Source organism: Pyxicephalus adspersus, chromosome 7, assembly GCF_032062135.1.
Source record: "Pyxicephalus adspersus chromosome 7, UCB_Pads_2.0, whole genome shotgun sequence".
NCBI lineage: Eukaryota > Metazoa > Chordata > Amphibia > Anura > Pyxicephalidae > Pyxicephalus > Pyxicephalus adspersus.
The window spans coordinates 13,042,049-13,062,905 of record NC_092864.1 but is presented as its reverse complement, the minus strand read 5'-3'; the positions used below and the strand labels follow the sequence as shown (position 1 = coordinate 13,062,905).

The 20,857-nt window shown below is 41.2% G+C and overlaps 1 protein-coding gene across 1 annotated transcript in view; it reads left to right on the top strand.

The window, feature by feature from the left end:
* Window positions 1-20,857, top strand: part of LOC140335109 (heparan sulfate glucosamine 3-O-sulfotransferase 6-like) — a 40,469-nt gene that overhangs the window by 13,072 nt on the left and 6,540 nt on the right. The gene's annotated exons all lie outside the window — the stretch shown is intronic.

Sequence of the window (20,857 nt, the reverse complement as noted above, 5' to 3'; positions counted from 1 at the left end):
TTTCCTGATCAAAGCTCTGGTTGATGTTTATAAGGATATACAGCACATGTACTATGTAATAAATAATAAAAGTATGACTATTAAGATTTAGAGAACATGCAAACCCTCGGAAGATATAAAAATACACTTTAAATTTCAAAGATGAAAAGACCGAACAATTGGTCTTTATCTGCAGTCAAAAATCATTACTATTCTTCTGTTTAAAAGGACGCAGAACCGTGTGTACCAGAACACAGGAAAGGCAATTATTGTCTTTTCTGAGAACTGTGCTATTTTTATGTGTGATGGGTCTTTATGTTCTTACTGTAATGTAATTATAGACAGAGATCCCAGGTGAGCTAATGGGTACATTCCAACAGCTGGGGAACTACAAACTTTAGTGCAACATTCAGAGACAATGCCTGATCTAGTTTGGGCGGAACATTTGGCAACAAACTGGATGTTGGTATGGCATGGTGGGGTCATGAAATCTGCTAGAAGTTACCCATTCTTGATCAAACATGCTGAAGCTTTTCTGTGTTGGTCCTCCATAGACCATGATTTTTGGATAATGACGTAGGCTGTATGGTTTCTGGACACCTGACCATCACATATATTTCTTGTTGGACATTGCATTTCAAAATCATGACCTTGGTCCCCTTTTGTGGCTATGGCAGCTTTCACTGTTCTAGGATGGATTTCTACCATTTTGGAGGGTGTCTGTTGACATTTGTACCCATTTAGCCAAAAGAGCATTTGTATGGTCAGATGCCGATGTTTGCCCTTTGGCTTTTAATTCATTCCAAATAATTGGTAGGGATCAGTAGGGTTGAGGTCAGGGCTTTATGCAGGACAGCAAAGTTCCTTCACACCATGACTTTAGGAAAGGTTGTTTTGTACACGGGTATGGTGATTCTGGTACAGAAAGTATTTTCCCACTGTTACTACAAGGATTTTTGAAATTTCTTTGCAGCATGATTTTGGCCATTGCTGGTAATCCACGGTGCATGATGATGGGGGACCATGCACATTTGGTTGAGCAGATGTGAGTATTTCACTTGAATTCCTTAGACTTATATTCCTTATAGACAGAATGCACACTTTATTTGTATATGCTAGGGCAGGGGGTGTCAAACTCTGTCCCGGGGGCCAAATGTCCTTTTTTTTGGCCCTCAAAGTAATTCTAAATATAAATTGCAGCTGGCCCGCCCCTGCATTGAAATAGCACCACTACTACAATTCCCGGCAATACTTGCGCCTATAGACTAGCGGCCTCTCTGCCTGTGCGTGGCCCCGCATTGGACTGTTTTATAGATTCGGGGAATTGTAGTAGTGATGCTATTTCAGTGAAGAGAGAGTTCCAGCCACTCATAACATTAGGCCCTGCATTGGACTCAGGGAATTGTAGTAGCGGTGCTATTTCTCTATTATAGGCTTGTTCCAGATTGAATGTTAGGCAAAACTTCTTTGTTTCCATATGAAAAGATTTTATATCTAAAGGGAAGGAAAAACTTCCTCAATTTTTTCAATAAACTTCAAGTTTGACCCTAAGTTTTTAGTTTCGGCCAACTGTGTATTTGAGTTTGACACCCCTGTGCTAGGGGGAGGAAAATATGGGGGGGGGGTCTCAGCAGTCTTGCCTAAAAGTGTATATCTGCCCCAAATTTCTATCTAGTGCCCAGAGCCTAGATATGACCCTATGAAAATGCCTGGAGATGGATTTTAGATCTGCAACTTCCTCTAAATTAACCCCTTGTTATTCTGCCATGCAGATCCTTGCATGGTCCCTTTATAAGATGGCAATGCTTTGCCCTTGTCTTGTAATTGTGCTCCTGCTTTCCTACTAGTGTCCTTGCATAGGCATGGTCCAGTTTTGTCACCATCGGGAAAATCACCTAAAGAAATAACCCACCCAGCAAATAGTGCTGCAGTGCATAGAATTAGACACAAAGAAGCAGCAGGAGATGAGTGGAGATGAAACAAAAATGAAAACTGTTTTTTATTAATTGTACATGATACATGGAGCTTTAAAAAACTAAATCTCATCCATTTAGGATTTACATAACTCCCAATCTTCCGGCCTCTTGTAGTTTGGCCTCCGCAAAGTGAAGCAGCTTGAGCGGAGACCTTGCAGCCGGCTGGCCAGGCCCCAGGCGGGGTCTAGTCGAGGGTTTAAGTGGATGGGCACAGGGATAAGCATCCTGTTTTGTTAGCACAAGAGATGAGTTTAAATGAAACCATATGGCCAGTGGGAGCGACAGAGCAGCAGTGTTCTATGCTCATATCCCATTTCATGGCTTCCCATCTGTTTTCGGCTTGATGGTAATTGTGCAGTGACGGTCAGGAGGCTCTGACATTGGCCGCTTCAGACCCTTGTTTGAAAATTTGACCAGTCAGCCGTGAGGGCTTGTTGGCCATCTCTGCTTAATGGGGAGATTGCACCGTACCGAATTTACATTGTGCTAATTAGAAAGAGCTCTGTACATCCTGCCCTGCCAAGTTCCCCAAATGTGCGGATGTGATACAATTTGCCAGGGCAGAGCCGCTGATGGCCTGTGGACCAGATTCAGCACAGGGAAGCCTTTGTACCATGTGCTCATATTTTGTTGGCGGTGTGAGCGTTTTATACAAACTTTCTCTGCTCTGTTAATTTTCCAAAAAAACTCTGATCCAAATTCTAATTTAATCTGTGCATCACAAACTCTTTTTTGGAAATGCGCATTTACCTTTTATTTCATCTTGGTGCCTGTGAGCTCCGGCAGCCACTTTTTGTCTATATGCACTCGAGCATTGGCTGCATATCATTGCTCAGGACTGGCTTCCTTATTGTGACAATTGCCAGTCCAATGTAACCACATGGGTGCTTGTGAGTGTTTACCGGGCAGCACAATTGGGGGACAGTTGCCACCCCATAACAAGAATTGCCTGAACAAATACCATGGCAGCATCATCAGGCATTTTTTTTCATAAAAGCTGCACACTTAAATATGTGTCTGTACAAGTGGGCTTTTACAGTCAAATAACATTGTAAAAGTTATGGGAAAAGTTTTGTTGACTTGGTTTAGTGACATGATCTCTTTAAATCCTTCCGACCCAAGTCATTCTCAACACAAAGGAAGAAAATACCCCCATCATGAGAGAGTTAAAAAATATTTTGAAGTTTAATATCCACATAGACTGTAGGCTGGGCTGAACCTTGGAAGATTGGAGTGTGTGAAAATACAAGAGAAAAGAACTGGGACTTATTTGGAACATCCTGTGTTTGTCCCAGCTGATGTTTTTCCGGCTCACGAGTTACATGATGAGAACACATGGCAATGTGCTAGAAGAGAGGCATTAAAATAAGTATAAAAAGTCACTTATATAATACTTTGTTTTGTGTATTTGGTAATCTTGAATGCCTTATGCCACTTCCCAGTCCTCTTTAACAGGAACGTGTACCAAATGAACAGCATTTACACCTCTGGTATTCTGTCACTAGGGCCCTGGAGATGATGTGGGCTCCAAGCAAACGTCTAGTTTGCACAACCCTAATATTAACTAGGACGGGATGCATTTGTACTTATAAGGCAACTGGCACACTGACATGAAGGTGGCATTACAGCCTGGAGTGGTTCCCCATCACCCATCAGGGTAACACTGACATTTTTAAATTCTGAGTCTACATGCACACCGGTATGCGCACAACTGAGCATATATAGGATGCGTTAGCCTTCATTTTTAAACCAACCTTATATTCATGAACGCACACAAACAAACTTATAAACCTGAGCTCATCATACCATGAATATCATATGCCTTGTGATGCTCTACTGAAATGTAAGGCAGGTGCCTGTTGGTCCATAATGCCTGTTGGAGGTTCCATTGAATGGGTCCTTCAAGGTTACCATTAGGCATTTGTACACAGCACCAGTCTTCATTTGTGTGGTAACACACCCGGCCTTAAATAGGATGGCACTAGTGTGCTTGCTGCAGGTCAGTGATGCAAAGTATTAAAGCCAGAGACAGCCAGACGGAGATCATCAATGGTTGTCCCAGTATTTCTCTTGGGACAGGTTTTCTTTAATGACCCTGACAGTTGGGGATTTCTAAGGTCTCCAGGCACAGTTTTCTAAAGAAAAAAAAGAATCTGCTTCCAAGCTTCAAAGCCGGCCAGTTCTACCTCTCGGCATGGCCGGGGACAACGTCTGCTCTTCCCAACGCCAATTTTCCCGGCATGTGTCATGCATTTGTTTTGCCTCATAGTGTTTGACATGAATAGCGTTGCTCTGGGCAGATGAGCTTCAAACTAATCAAAGGCAGCACCGAGGCCACAAAGTATTTCAAACCAAATAGACTTCACTATACAGATATCTCCTCTTTTTTCGTGAAGTTGCCTCTGTGTTGAGGGCGGAAGGGGCACAACATAGTCCTTGTGTCCTTTTTTTGGAACCAAACTCTTTTGCCCCTTCCATTCTTGTTATCTTTCTTCCTGCCCCAAAATCCAAAAAAATTTTATTTATGTGTTACACAACACTAAACCATTTGGCTGGGTCCTGATGGGTGGTTTTCGACAGTAATACCACCGAGGTTCATAGCTGTCAACCTGACCACCTATGTTATTATTGAAATGAACTGGAGTGGTTGAAAACGTTTTTTGTCCAGACGTTTGGCTGTGGTGGGATACTTCATGCAGCATCTCAACACAGTCTGCCTTCTGAACCTCCTCCATCTACTTTCAACCTTTTGTTCAAATGCTGTTGAACACCATCATTTTGCTGCAGGATCCCTGAGCCCGGATGCAAGCAAATATTAAAACACCATGATGGGGGGACATCATTTGAGAGAATGAGATATTCCTAGGTAGGGTGCATTTTCAATCAGACCCTAGGTAATATCTACATGGGATTCTGAGCCTCCATTATTGAAGGAACCTAAATCTAATAAATGAATGAATGAGCCAGGGACAGTCAGACTGGCAAGTAAGGGTAGTGGTAGAGGATGTCTTCCCGCCATGGGTTTAATTCAACTTTCTTCAACTTCTAATGCACAGACATTGCTGAAGACTGGAGGTCAGATTAAAAAAAGCTGTTCCCATGATTTCTTTTGAATACCCATGAAGATATTAATGGACTCCATTGTAAGTAGTAGAAATCAAAGCAATTTTTCTATTACGTAGGCAGCTCTCGTTACAGCACAGCATTTGATGTGCTATTCTTGGACATAATGCTATGTATTGGCCCAATTATACTTTTCAGTGATATGTAACACTTTTGACAGGCTAATTTAGGTTTATTCAACAAGCACTGATTTCTTTGAAGGCTCTCATTAATCCAGATCATGGAAAACTAGTAGTCACATGCACCTGGTCTTGTTCTGCAATTGTGAAGATGTTTTGCAGTCTATCCAATCTTTTTCAGTTCAGATTGTCAGAAGATTAACCCAACATATAGCCACATGGGTAACCTTAAAGCAAAAGTTAAAGGAAGGGAAGGAAGACGTTGGTTGTTGGAGAACATGATGGGAGGTGTGAAAGGCAGTTTCATATATATTATTATAGAGGAATATATGTAGGACCAAAATAAGGGACAGTCAAGGACGAAAAGAGAGAGGGATTTGCCTTCAGTAGTGAATTGTTTGTTCTAAAGAGGAACTTAGGTGATTGGTTATAATATGCTACTGCAAATCTTTAAAGCCCTGCACACTGCGGTATAAAATTGTCCACATTCAGGAAGATGTATTGCTTGTGTAATCCCAGGGTAAGAATTTACCAGGGAGCCCTTTTTATCTTTGGTCCTGGTTAGTTTTAGCAAAGCCCATCTACTTTTTCCAAAATGATGCTTGAAGACGCCTTCCCACCCATCTGGAGTTCTTCTGTCTTGCACTGGAATCTTTCCTTCATGGGCATGGGTATTCTATAAGCTATACTTTTGTGATAAAAGTTATATTGCTTCTCGAGGTTGGGTAATAATGGCAGGAATATGGTTTAAGATCACCACATACCTTCAATAAAGTATGTACCAATGGGGAAAAGTAGAGCACAGAGAAGTTTTGGAGGAGCAACATAAAGAAGACATCCCCGGAAGATCACCACATACCTTCAATAAAGTATGTACCAATGGGGAAAAGTAGAGGACAGAGGAGTTTTGGAGGAGCAACATAAAGAAGACATCCCCGGAAGAACTAGGACTATCAGCTGATCTCTGCCAGCCAATGGAGAGCCATGGAAAGCAAAGGTGCAAGGGATACTTTAAACAAATTCTGTAGGTAGGCAGAAGACTTCGGTATGTGTTAGAGGAAGGGCTATTGTACTGCTTTGGTAGGCAGCTGTACAGTTCTTGAATCATTTTTTCTTCATCTTCTTTTTAACCCTAAAGAAAACTTTGAAATAATTTTCTGGTCTTGGGGAACCCAACTCAGACCAATTTTATTGGTGTTTTAAAAAAGACACTGGAGACAGTAGTGACTAGACTACCACCTTAATAAACACTTAAGAACAATAGAAGTCCCAGATTCAACTTGCATATTATCCCTGTGTTTACATGAGTTTCCTCTGGGTACTCCGATTTCCTCTCACATCCCAAAAACATGCAGTTAGGTTAATTGGCTTCTCCCCAAAATTGACCTTGGACTGTGGTAATGACATATGACTATAGTAGGGACATTAGATTGTGAGAACCTCTGAGGGACAGCAAGTGACATCACTACAGACTTTGTAAAGCGCTGTGTAATATTTTGGCGCTATATAAAGTGGTGGCCCCAGAACTATGCATGCAAATGGCTGGTTAATCAGCCACAGTTTGGTATCTTTAGAAGAACTCTGGGGTTCCATTGAACCCTGATTGAGAATGGCTGTTCTTCTTGTTGCTGAAAACGAACAATTCCTGGCTCATCATCAGAAAACTGTTGATTCAAAAACAGAATAGCATCAAAAGATGGCAATCCAAGATGATTCCTGTGCACAGGGAATGGTCATGCACAGAACCATGCATACCATAGCTGGTAGTCATTGGACATGTCAACGGCTTTCTTTTTTTTTTTTTGAAATTGTATTTTTATTGAAAGAATTTTTAACAGGGTACAGAAAGGAAAAAGGGAGAACACAAAATAAAACTAGGAAACAGCAATAAAACATACACAGTTTTCAAGGGTAACATTAACCAATTCCCGAATATAACACATCACTTAAACATCATAAGATGCGGGGTGGGGAAGACAGAGTCTGGGCAGTGAGGCATTGTCAAGTGAGTAGGGAACAAAGGGGTCAACCGGGTAGTCTGGCATAGTAATGATCCCAAGCCTCCCAAACCATCTCAAACTTGGCCACCGTATTCCTAAGGAGAGCTGTGAGGTACTCCATAAGGGTGAAGCCGCCTTCCATCTCGTGGGAATCAACGTTCGAGCCGCAACTAGAATATGAGATACTAGCTTACGAGACAAATTTGGTAACGCTAGGGAGAGTTGACCTAGAAGATGGGTGAGAGGGTCCAAAGTCATAGGTTGCTGGGTCACATCAGATAGTAGGTCGTTAACCCGGGACCAGTATATCTGGATAAGGGGGCAGAATCAAAATATGTGTTCTATTGTACCTGTCAACAGCTTTCTTAATCACATCAATGTCAAACTCTACAAACAAATTTATCCATGCCATATGTAACACATTTTATTTGCCAGGAATAATTTGTTCTGCACACCTGTTGGGTCCATTAAAATGGCTCCCACCATTCCCATAGAACTTTTTATTTATTCTATATCATGGTGAATGAAACAGGAAGAGTTGGAACATACAAATCTCTGAGGTGTACACAATTAAAACTGAATATTAAGTAAAAGAGATTTTATTGTTGGAGTATCCAAAACATCACAGAACTCAGGGATTCTCTCAGCTCACCAAGCTCCATTTATACATCAAACTTGGGGTGGAACATCCCTTTAAAAAAATGCAGATTTGAAATTCTTTGACCATTTCGCCTTGACAATAGTGCTTACCTCACCCAACTCCTTTCATAGCCAGCCTGTATCAGGATGGAATAAATACAAATATAGTCAGATGATTCCTCTCCCCGGGGACCATGAAGGAGTTCTTCTAACATCTGCTGATTGAGGAAGAGGCAGAATTATAGGGCCTGTCAGCAGGTTTGATTGTGTTTGAGGCTGACAGGGGGGATCTGTATTTAAAAAAGGGAGCAGCTCGCGGTGATTCTACTCGCAGCGTGCGGAAGATGAAGCAGAGTTATTAGAGAATTAATTTGTATCGCAGCTGTAAAACAGGGCAGATTCCTCTCCCAGAGGGCCATAATCAACTTTTTTTTAAAAAACATCTTTAATCCTTTCACCTCATCACAGAAACATGCAGTGCCTAAATCAGCAACTGGGCAAATTGGTCCTGGTGCGGGATGGGAATTGATGTCGTTAATCACTAAGCAATATCTAGGCATGTTAAGCCATAGGAGCTTGCACTCAGTTATCTTTAATAGGGTTTGCAATGTGGGTAGATGCATTTGTAGCTGAATAGTGGTGGTAGGTTGCTGAATCAGAAGCAGAAATGGAAATTTTTCGGAGAATGGGTCATCACAATGGTATAATCTCTTGTCATTGACATTATATGTCTTTAAAATGTCTTTAGCTCATTAACCCTCTTAGCGGTAATGCCGAGTGTGGCTTGGGGTCAATTATTAGCTATTATTATTATGTATACCAAAAGCGCTAGCCCCGAGCCACACTGGAGGGGGGGGGGGGATTGCCAGGGAGTTTAAACAGTGGTGCCCGTGGCATCCTGCAGAGGTGCCCAGCATCTTTTTTCCCTGATGATGCCAGCCCGGTTTCTGTGTAACCTGGCCATGCCCAGCCGGCATCTGCAGCTCCGGCATGTGAACGTTCGAGACGTGAGGCCAGGGGAAGCAGATGTCGGATGGGCATCTGTGCGCGAGTGTGTTGCTGTGGGACGGGACCGTGTGGCTGGGAGGCTGGACCAGGTGGGAAATTTAAAATACTGTTTAAATGCTTTTACATTTAAAAATACTTAATATTCATACAGCCAGTGAGGTTAAATGAATGCACAAAACCAACTTTTGCTTATGTTCATGCCAGAGATTTCCTCTGCAGTACTTTCTTACTGCCACTAGATGTCCTCAGTCAAAAGGCTAGCATTATTCAACTCACTTCTTCTGAGCTCAGGTTGTCCTGGACCCGCCTTTGCCTCTAATTAGACAGTGAAAAGAGCAGCAGGATGGTGTCGCTCTATCAGGGCTGATTGGGCAGGGTTTCAAATCCTTTGCCAGGAAACACAGCTCCAATATGTGCATTTTACTTGCATTAGGCTCCAAGAATTAAAGGGAACCTCACTAGTTTGATCCCCCTGCTAGAGTAACAGAGCGCAAAACCCCTTAAAGGGATCAGCGCTGCCCATTCCTTTGTTGATATAATTCTGCTCCAACAGGCTTGATTATTTCCCATAGGTAGTCAAAAGGGGAGAGGAGAAGGTGATGGTTCCCAGCAAGCTGTGCTGAAGACGATAGACTATTATGGGTGAACCTGGGTAATCCAGCAAACCTGGGATGGATTTGGTCAGGGATTGAAAACATTGTCAAATAATAGCAAATGAAATGCTGAATTACCCAGGAATGCTGGATTACCCAGGTTCACCCATGATAGTCTATCGTCTTTAGTCTTTGAGGGCTTTAAATAATCAGTTCACTTTGAAAGGGCGATGCTATTCCCTGTTTTAGCAAAGCTTGCTGGGAACCATCACCTTCTCCTCTCCCCTTTTGACTACCTATGGAAAATAATGTGTAAGTCTTTAATAAATCAGGTCCAATCAGTTAAATACACAGAATAAATGAGCCATGGTTTAGCTATTTTCAGCCCTGCCATTGATATGTACACAGTTCTGCCAGCCTGGTGACCTGACTTTGCACTACTGCATTCAAGCAATAAAGCTAGGTAACCTCCCCACCCCCCAGGTCATTGAGTGGATAGGAAAGGAGCAGCAGGACACTGATAAGGTTATCCCTCTGCTCTCATCTTCTTTTAGCATGCCTTTATAAATGCAGCACTTCTGATTGGCCACCGTACTGCCCTTCCTTCTCCCAGTACCAGTCTAAGAGTTCTTCTTTATAGAGCATTGCAAGCAGTCACTAATTGCCTTTATAAAAACATTTCATTTTCATAAAGCAAATGCATGTATAGCTTGTTTATTTTAATGATCTTTTTCCTTATATCAGTAGAATGAGGGGGTGATTATCTAACGTCTGCAGATACCTTCATATGGAGCATGTTGGCACGTTCTCAGTCTGTCTCCTTCTCCCTCTATCGCCTCTTCCCCTCCATGTCTGCCTTCCTTTCCTTAATAAAGCCCATATGTAAATGACAGACTGTCATTGTTTTATACTTTTAATAAAAGTCTGGGGTTATGAGCCACCGCCTGCAGCCATGACTATTAACCTGTCACAAAAAAACAAGACTTTATACTGGAGCAAAGTGATAAAATTCCGCTCCAAGTGTCCCCATTGTAGCAGCACTGACTGGTATTTATAGTAACTAAAATAACATAATCCTGGCGTCATTTCAGGACACCAATAAATCCTCTCTGTAGTAAAAAAAAACTATTGTATATGGAATCCCAATTATTCCGCACATACCTTGGAATTTAAAATTTGGAAAGCTTGTGTGGCTTCTCTTCCTAGCTCATCATACCAATTTAAATCTGGGACTTGGTAAAATAAAAGCTCCTGCAGGTGATTGGGGTCACCTTATTTTATTTTGTTCTGTCAATCAGGGTGTAGTGAGACTGGTAACGGGGTCAATTGGGCTCAGTCTACTAAATGCTGTTTACAGTGCAAAGTGAATGTTTAGTAAGATGGTAAGTAACCTTCGCATGTTATTGGCTGTATTGTATCTTTTCAAAAAGTTCATTGAATATTTATTGGGTCTTCTCCTTTAGTAAATGAGCTACCATTGTATTGTCATGGGGGTAGAAATTTATACATATTCTGCAAGCATTTAAAGGGACATTGCACCCTTCTGCATAACCCAGCTATGGCCCAGGGGCCCTTGGCTTTGCACAAAAGGGTGAGGCTAAGTGGTGGTGAAATTTTATTGGTGTCTGGAGCTGTGAGCTGCCCTTATAGAGCTGCATGAAGTTCCACATTGATAGTTCTTAAAAGGAAGCAAGTATTCAATAAATAGAAGTTGTAGGGACCAATGCATCTGAAGTTACCATTAAAACCTTTAACAGGAAGTAATGTTATTTATTTTGCATTTACAAAGACCATTGTATGTCATAATAATGGAATACCCACCGATGTGATGCAATATTTAGTTGGAAACCTATTTTATTTTTTTTAAAACACAAAAAGTCCTTGTTGTTATAATCTGGATTTTGTATGATGCGTGAAGTTTTCAACAAAAGTTCAAGTCTGGCGTTGGAATTTTATCTCAATTGTCTCTCCAAATATGAAACCTTTGAAAAAACAATAAAAATATTTGAAATACAAAAGGGAGCAAGAGTCCTTTTATCATTTGGATTAAAAAGCTATCTTGCCTGATTATTGTAACCTTAGTGTGTAGCCAGGTCAGGTATATTATCTGACATCTGCTGTTCCAGTATTAGACTGTAGAAGGGACACAATGGTGGCCTATGTCAACTCTCAGCATTTGGATTGGACAATCATGATAAGAAGAAGGCTGATGAGGTCATCTATTTGCTGTCTTCTTCTATCAGTATGTACATTTCTTGGCTGCACACATAGCAAGTTCTTAGTCCTTCTTTTGCTGTGGACTGTCCTAAAAGTCATACACTCTAATATTTCGTTGGACAACCTTTAGTTTTGATTACAGCACATATTTATTGTGTTATCACTTCAATTAGCCTATGCAATGTCACAACATTATTTGCATCCAGAGTTGGATAATGTTCTTGCAATGATAATGGGAAAGTTGGACCACTGTGTAGTCTTCTCCAAAGAATCTCAATGGAGTTTAGTGGTGGCCAATCCATGTGTGACCATGATATGATGTCTCATGCTCCCTAAACCACTCTTTCAAAATCTGAGCCCAATGAATCCTGGCATTGTTCATCTTTTAATATGTCCGTGCCATCAAGGAAGAAAAAAATCCATTGATGGATCATTGGTCATTCTGTATATTTAGGGAGTCAGCTGACCTCATTTTTGGGCACATAACCTGACCAACCGTAGTCACCCCAGAATATAAAAATGGCTCCCCTACGCATGAGGACAGGCAGAATATTTACATCTATGCATTGTCCTTCATTAAATGTATTTCAGCCAAGCTGTTTGAAATTGCTGTGTATTAAGAGTTTGCCTCCCAGGAATTTTCCATAGTTAGTACAGGAAAAGTGTAAATTGCAATGTAGTTATATAGGGAGCATTTAGTTTTATGCAGGAATAATTGAAGTCTGTGGTCTCCTGGGGGATGAAGGCCTCCTCTACCCTGACAGCTACAAGCTCTTTTTAATTGACTTGTTTATGGACCCAGGTTGGTCTAATGAGAGAAGGCCTTGGAACTGGTAGTCTGTTTACCCCCCTACGCCTGGCTGGTCAGAGGTCCATATAGAAGAACCTATGTCTTCCATGTTGACCTTCAAGATCTGAGTGGACAGTAAGAAATGCATTAATAAGTAAATCTTTACATTTTTATCATTGGTGAAATGTCCTTGAATGAGGACCTCATTTAGATGTCTATAGGGAATAATGAATTTGATTTTTTTTGGTGGTTTACAATTGTAAATCTTGAAGTTCAATGAAGGCAAACTAAGCTAACCCATTAGAAACTTCCCCCCAGAGTGACGTCAGAGACACAACCCACCCACCGCCCTGAACCTGCAATGTCTCCGGGAGACGTGGTCCGCGGCTCTGGCTGGTGTGTCCCCCCAAACGGGTTCCTTCTCCTGACCCCGCTGTGGGTGCATCAGACAGAGCCACAACCCACCTCTCAGAAGGCTTATGGTTGGGGACCCCTGATGTTCTTGATTCTTGGCCATTTGTATTATTTTATATGATATTATAAATGCTAATGTTCCTGTTGTAAAGTTTGGATGAACCTCAAATTGAATTTCGTCCAAACCTTAAAGTCCTGATTCAATTGTTTTAGACTTGCCAACATGTTTCAGGGGTTCAAACGGTTTGGTACTTTCAAACTAGATTGATACATTTGGAGGGCTCTGTTTGGAGGGGTAATTAGTCAAACGACTACTCCAGATTCTGGTTGGGATAGCCACTAATTATTTAGATCTAGATCACCTTTAAGACTGGCTCCTAAAAATGAATGTTGAGATATAAAACTTCAAGCTGATCATGCCGTTTTGCTGCCATGTTGTTCTAGGCTCGGAGAACAGAAAATTGTCTTTTATACAGAATGCACTTCCAGCCCTTGCTCAGCTAATAAGCTCTATTGAAGGGTTCCTAGTTTACTGGCACAGCTCTCCTTGGCTCCAGACTGCCATGAGGAGTCCGGGGGCAAAGGGGAGATGTTATGAAAATGATTTCACTCGCCACCCCCTTGTCGCTAATTGAAAAGCCTTGAAGTCAGCGGGAGCCGTTTTTATTCCAGACGGATCATTTCCTCATTAAGGAACCTCATTAGCATATTCATCCCTGGCTTAAAGGCAATTAAATTTCAGCCACCACAAAGTGACGGTGAGATGCAAGCTTTTTATCTGACGAGGAAAAAAATAAATAAAAAACAAAATACAAAAATAAATGAAGACGCAATTGAAGCATTTATGTAAAGTAAACTTTAACAATGAAATTATTTCAGGAAAAATAGCTTGTTAAAAAAATTACCAAATTTACACTAAAAAATGAATAAATCAGCACAGAAAAGTTTACTCCGCGTTTTCTGGTCCTGTTAGTTGTCTTGTTAGTATAAAGAATGTCAGATGGGCAATATGATATGGTGTTCCCTGTTTTTCATTTTCTATACATAATCAGAACTGGTAAAGCCCAATGCTACCTTTTATCGATTACACTGTTTACATCTTGCAGCAATCGGGCCAGTCCGGCAACATCACAGGTCTTTCCTATTGTCTGGTGGTGTCAATAGATGGTCCTGGGTGGACATAGGCTGGTGCAAACTGTGTCACTGCACAAGGGTCTCAGACCCTCCTCAGCCAACGGGGTCCTACAAGACCCCCAAGTTAGTTCTGCTTGGGGAGTCCTCTGTTGCCTCTGTCCGGCACTGAGATGGTCCTTACTTGGTCATTATGGCACTCTTATAATAATGCGGGAGTTCCATTTTTCTTAAGAGTTCTGCAAACCCAAACTTGCCATTATACCGCAGCCCAGGGACATGTCAATGATGGCCTGAGCTCACCGTAGTTGAGTTGGATGTTATTGGGTGTCACTGAACCTGCAAGTGTATTGGCGATGACGTGAAGAACAGTAGGCAAGAGCTGCAAGTTTGTAGTAGAGGATGCTCAAGGTGTGATGACACTTAGCTAATAGGGAAATCCTTTGTACTAAATATTAACTTACAAATTAGAAAATATAATACTTCCTGGTTAAGGCCACTGGGACAGGATCCTAAAGGGGCATGAGTGCCATGTTGTAAGTTCTCCTTTTTATTAATACACCCATACACCACTTTCAGCTGGACAACTTTGGAAAATTGGCTTGGTTGGCCATCCAATGTTGTCCATTGTGCCAAATCACTGGTGGCTTTCCATTACCTGTTCTAGTAATGATTTGTAGTAGTTAGCAGTAGTTTGTGTCTCGCTCTTCCCATACTAATAATAAAAGGGGGTTTTACTGGTGGAATGCTATCTTTTGTTTGACACCACCAAGAAGCTTGCAGAAACTGGAACTGGGAATTCCACCGTTAAGGTCCCACCATTGGACTTTCCAAGGAGCTATAAGGACACTTTCCACCATTCTGTTTGCCAGGGCTCACTCAAAACTAAAACTTTAGATGTGAGTGTATTTAGCCTTTAAGGTTAAAATAGGGGGCATAGAAAATCTATGAGAAAACTATATTTTTTAAGTAATTCTTATTGCTAGTTAAAAACCAAAAAAAAGATCAGCTTGGCTCCCCGTGTGAGAGTTTGTGGCTCGGTTCCTGCGAATGAAGGAGAATCAGAAGGATGAAACAGATGCATTTTCCCAGCTCTCAGGGTGCGGGATGGGACCTGGCAGACGTTGACTCTCACGGAGCAAGGCAGCCAACACGGTTGGCCACAGGAAAGCTGCGCAGCTAATGGGCTGTCAGTAGCTTCGTCTTGGCAGCCCCGGCACCTTGGATGACCCGTCCGAGGTTAATTTTCTCATTACCGCACAACGTGCTGCCGAATCCAGATCCCCCCCATGCCGCGTACAAGACAATCTCTGCCTGTCGAGCGAAAAAGATTGTCCTCTAAACCAGAAATAACAGCATATGTTCAGAGCGGTGGGTATAGAAAAGATGACTGACAAATGCAATGCAGCGGAAAAGACAAAAGTGTCCATGGCCATCAATCATCTCAAAAATGACGGCCGGATCCTGATTGGTTGCTGTGAGCAGCAGGGACATTTTCTTCTTCTTTTCAGTTTTCATGCATAAAGATAAATAGATGCTGAATAACAATGAATATTCAATATTAGCATAGGACATGTCACTAACACTAATCAATATTTTAGATCAGTTACATAAAAACATTGGATCAGCTTCAGGTAGGGAAATTTTTTCCAAAATTGGTTAACCATTATATTAAAATGACCTTGTTTTATATTTGATTTAGATATTGCTGAAAATGATCATATAATCGATACAATATTGAACAAGTAGATCGTAATTAGAGTACCTTCAGTTGATTGCAAATGAATCATTTAAATTGACGATAATTATGATCATAATGGCAATAAAAAGTACAACCAAGGAAAAATAAGTCCTGAATTACACCCCTATCTAGATTTATTTATAAAGAATCATTTTCTGTCTACAGGGACTGTTGTAGATTAAACAAGGCACTGGGAAAATATAAAACTGGGACCCAAATGCACAGCAATCATTGCACCCCTATTTTTCTGTTAATTGGGGTTCTGGAGAAGGTGAGGGTACTAAGAACTTCACCACCCCTCCTTCCCACCAAACCAGAAGTATTTTTCTAAAGGCACTCCAATGGGACTATTATTATTATTATTATTATCAAGGGTGTATTTATAAAAAAAGAAGAGGGGGCACGGCACTATCCATGACGTGCCCGCTCCACTACACCCCTGCCTTTGTGTCACTCATAGTGACGTCATGATACCAGAACCCGGCCACTCTCCCATCACAGGTCTGAGCAATTGGGAGAGTTGTGTTCAGAGAGACAACCTGTCCACCGCCCTGAGCCTGCAATTCCATACAGGAGATGTGGTCTGCGGCTCTGGCGGGTGCGCTCCCCAGCGGGGCCCTCCTCCTGACCCTTTGGGGGGGGGGCAGACTGGCCAGAGCCACAGACCACCAAAGAATTGTTTGCAAAATAGGAGTAGGCTCGCGCGCCCATTCCCAAAGTGAAAGCAATGCATTCCTACCTGTGCCCGCCCCACTAATAATATTATTAATATTATTATTAATAAACAGGATTTATATAGCGCCAACATATTATGCAGTGCTGTACATTTCAATAGGGATTGCAAATGACAGACAAATACAGACAGTGATACAGGAGGAGAGGACCCTGCCCCGAAGAGCTTACAATCTAGTAGGTACACCCCTGTTACTATTATTATTAATAAACATAGGTGCACAGCAGTTTGGATGGAGGGCCTCTGTTCTTTTTTCTTTATTTTTCTCTGAAATTGTATAAGTACAGGTCTTTACTGTTTGTGTTGGGGGGGGGTTAGGAGTAATGTTGACCCAGCATTGGACATACTGTATGTTTCATACATGATAAGTAATGTGCAAGATGAACGAACTAGTGCTGTACACACAATGCCATTCTATTTTATGGAGAGAGGAGGAGGGAGGGTGAGCGAGGAGCGCTGTGCTCTTCTTCCTTTACTTGTATAGCAGTTGTTCTCCATCGGTCATTTATGGTTCCATCCTGGTGGATCCATGATTAGCATTCTGGGACCGCTATAATGGGATATTCATCTGACGTGTATACATAGCTTTAGGTGCTGGCTCTGAGATGACACAGTCATGTACCCGGTGTCTCTGCAAATGTTTGATACATTAACCCATGTTGCATGGGTTTGCATGTTGCCTTACTACAAATTTACAATGCTCCAGTCTGATCACTGGGAAGAAAAGACTATAGAAATGCTTAATTCTCCCTGCAGCAGACTGATGATACTGTTTCACCCTATGTTACTTACCTGGAGCTCAATCATTGCTTTTTTACTAGATACTTTCATTGGTCTAGTATTGATGTGGCAAGGCTGATCACAAAAGGACATTTGTACTAATTCTAGATTTTCAAGATGAACGATTGCCTTGGACAATACAAATCTAGCATTCATGTGGACCATTTGGTATATAGCCAATACCCTTTGGGGTAATTGGGGTTTGCAAAGATCCAGATGTTGTTCTTGGCACTTTCAATCCACATTGATATGTTCCACCCCAAGTTACACACTCCTCATATTAATAAACATGTGCAAGGTGCAATAGTAGAGAATACATTTGTGATGAGGAGGACTTCCACATGGCTGCAGAACATCAATGCATCTCCATCACACTTCCCTCTATGGACAGATACAGTGATCTCCATAAATCTCCCCATGACTCTATCTTGGATGAGCAATACCCTGGTGCCTGTCTCCAGAGATCAGCAGATGTTATTATCTTTCATGTTTTATTATTTTTCGTTTATTTCATTCACATAAAATTTTGCTGCAGCATCACACTCTTCTCTTTATTGTCTGCTGCATAAAAACACAGATGCGAATTTCATAGTAAAATACATCACAGGGAGGAAGAACTTCATTGAAGCATCCATTCTTTGTTCTTCCATACAGAGTTTGGGTTTATTGGGAGATTTCCCTCCACTGAAAGCGCTTTAAAGATTTATAGGAAAGTCAGAAAGTCTGCTTGGATTATAATAATAAGTGATATATAAAATGATATATAAAATCCCCCTATGATCCATTGCAGCCAGACTGAGCTGGGATTATAGAGGACTTTGGATAGGACTGTAGCTGATGCTGGGCATCCACACTCGTGCTGAATACTTGTATTAGTTCGCTGTTTTTATTGATAAAATTTGTTATTAAAATTGAAATTGTATAGATGAAAACTACACAAATTTTTTTTTTTTTACTATTACTATTATACTATTAGGGTGAATCTGAGTTAACATGAATATTCAATCATATGTAAGTGAAAAAAAATAGGATTTATATTCCACATTAAAATTTATTTAAAGACCCACTCCTTACCACTTTTAAAGGTACCTATCCAATTGGGTCCCTTGCCCTGCATGGGATGGAGTAATGCTCTTATGGCTTAATGGGATTGATCCCACCTAGCCAGTTCCCCTCCGATGACATCAAATGCCATGCAGGACCAGCGGTCCTGCAATAAAAGAAAGGATGAGGAGGGCAGGACAGAGCTTTAGCCAGCAGAAGGGAGTGCCCGCTGCCTGGAAGCAAGGATTAGGGTGCTGATTCACTCCACAGCTAAGCAAACAAATAACCCATGCAGTGTTGGATGGAACTCACAGCATATATCCCTTTACCAACAACTTAGAGCTGTCCTACAAATGTATTTTTACATACTAGTGTATGCAGTAGAATGCCAATGATCTTGATGCTATCTTCCTGTATTACCCTGCACAGCATCAGACTGCCATTAAAGAACTCACCACAGCTTTGCTCAGTGCTGTCAGTCTAACATTGTTGAATTACAAGCAGGAGTGTATCCAGGACCAGGCTGTATTGCCTAACTGCAGAATAGTCTATAGGGAGGTCAAGAACCAGACCATGTTATGTCAGGAGTGCCTGTATTGCAAGTCTCCTACAAAAGCAAAGGACCACATTTTTAGATTTCAACCCATGTATTAGGTTGCTTGCCTGTAGTTTATTTTACAAAGGTCACTTCTAGAGAAATTTCAGGTATGTCAAAGACTACAGTTTTATTTTTGGCTCACCTTCTTGCTAATTCTTCTTCCTATGTTTTTTATTTTTGTATCCCCTTCCGCCAACCCAATCAGAATATTGTCAGTTAGTCCAGTAATGAGCCACAGTGATGTGCAAGTCAGCTGTTTTATATGTCAGGGCAACACCATTAGGTTGAAAAATCTATTCCTCAGCTTTAAAATTAAAAATGGGATTCAGGTTTAAATATTACATGCATTGTGGCCATGCATTGTGATAATTTGTTTATCAGACATTTCTAGGCAGGGCTGTCTTCTGGGAATGATGATAAAGGCGACTCACCAAGGGTGCCACCTAGTGCTGGGGCACAATTTAGGTCTCTCTACATGCCAACCAGTCATCTTGTATACCAAATTCTGTTTCTTCCTCTTCCATCCCCATAAGTAGAGCAGTGCAGGTAAGTGCGGTGTCATTGCCATAGCTTACCTGTTCTTACAACCGGCAGAAGAAGGGGCCTGTGTTAGATAGTTCCAAAGCAATAAAACTTTATTTAAAAAAGTTAAGAAAGGAGTTAGAAAAGTAGACTTTTCACTGCATTACCTTTATATTTTGTTGGTCTCTGTAAACCTATCCTGATAGATCAGATATCACTGATGGCTTGCCCATCCTAGCACCCAATCACCCCTTTTCCGTGTCCTATTTTTTGCTTTTTCAACTTTTTTCATATTTACCCTTTTAAGAAATCATGCTGAGTGTGTAGAGTCCTCTTTCTCATTGGGTGGTCTTCTGAATACACAATACTTTGCGTGCATGGTGCTGTAGTGACGCCACCTAGAAAGGAGTTTATGTTGCCCTGCACTCACTGTATGTCCTCAGTCTTTCAAGCTGAATGAGACTGAACATTACCTCCCAGGGTACTGAGGACATCTTGTGGCAGAGAAGCAGTACTGCTGGGGACAGAATCGAAAAGGAGGTCATTATTGCAACCAAAATCACTTTTTTATTTTTATTCCAGCGAGGGTATAATTTAAAAATTAGCTTACAATTCAGCGTTAAAGAAAAAAAACACCAAAAAAAGGTAGGAAGGCTTTACACATGGTTATAATGAGATCATAAAAGGTTTGTTGGATGAATTACATTCTCACACATGACTGTATAGACTCATAGTGCAAAGAACACAAATTATAGCAGAAAGCCCCAAAAAATTATGCAGGCTTTTGTTATGCACCCAAAAGATTTCCTTGGTAATGTTTTTAAGCGGCTTTGCCTTTCCTGGCATGCTCTGGCTTTTTAAAAACCTCCCTGTATAAGTTAATAGATTTCCTTTTTTCCTGTTCCCGTGCTGCTGGTGGAACTGCTGCATAATAAAAAGATTTACTTCCACCCGAGTCCGGTTTCTGCACCCGTCCTTGTTGGCACCAAATACAATCTGGATGTATTGAGTTACCAGTAAAGGACAAATGCATAAAGCAGAGAGATTCTTTTTAGATTTATAAGAACATTGTTTCAAAGCAGTACGGCAATGAGGAGTTTGTTGGCGGAGTTTGTAGTCCGGGACATAGGGGGATTTGGTGGGGAACCGCCATGGCAGTAAACTTCTTTTTTTGATAGAGCTGACCAGAAATTATTAGGGTTAGTTGAAGGACCATAAATCCAGAGAGGAGACATTCTACCCCATGTAACTGCTCTCACAGGTCTTCCATAAACTGCAACATTGGACCAGTAAACGTCTTCTGGTCCAGTTATGAAGTTTAGCCAATAAACATAAAAGATACTTCTAAATCTATTTTATTTTCATATACTCAAGAGGGGTATTTATATAAGTAATGTTTTTGTAAGTTTCTGTAATAGTATTCTATTCTGCACATGATAAAATATACTTG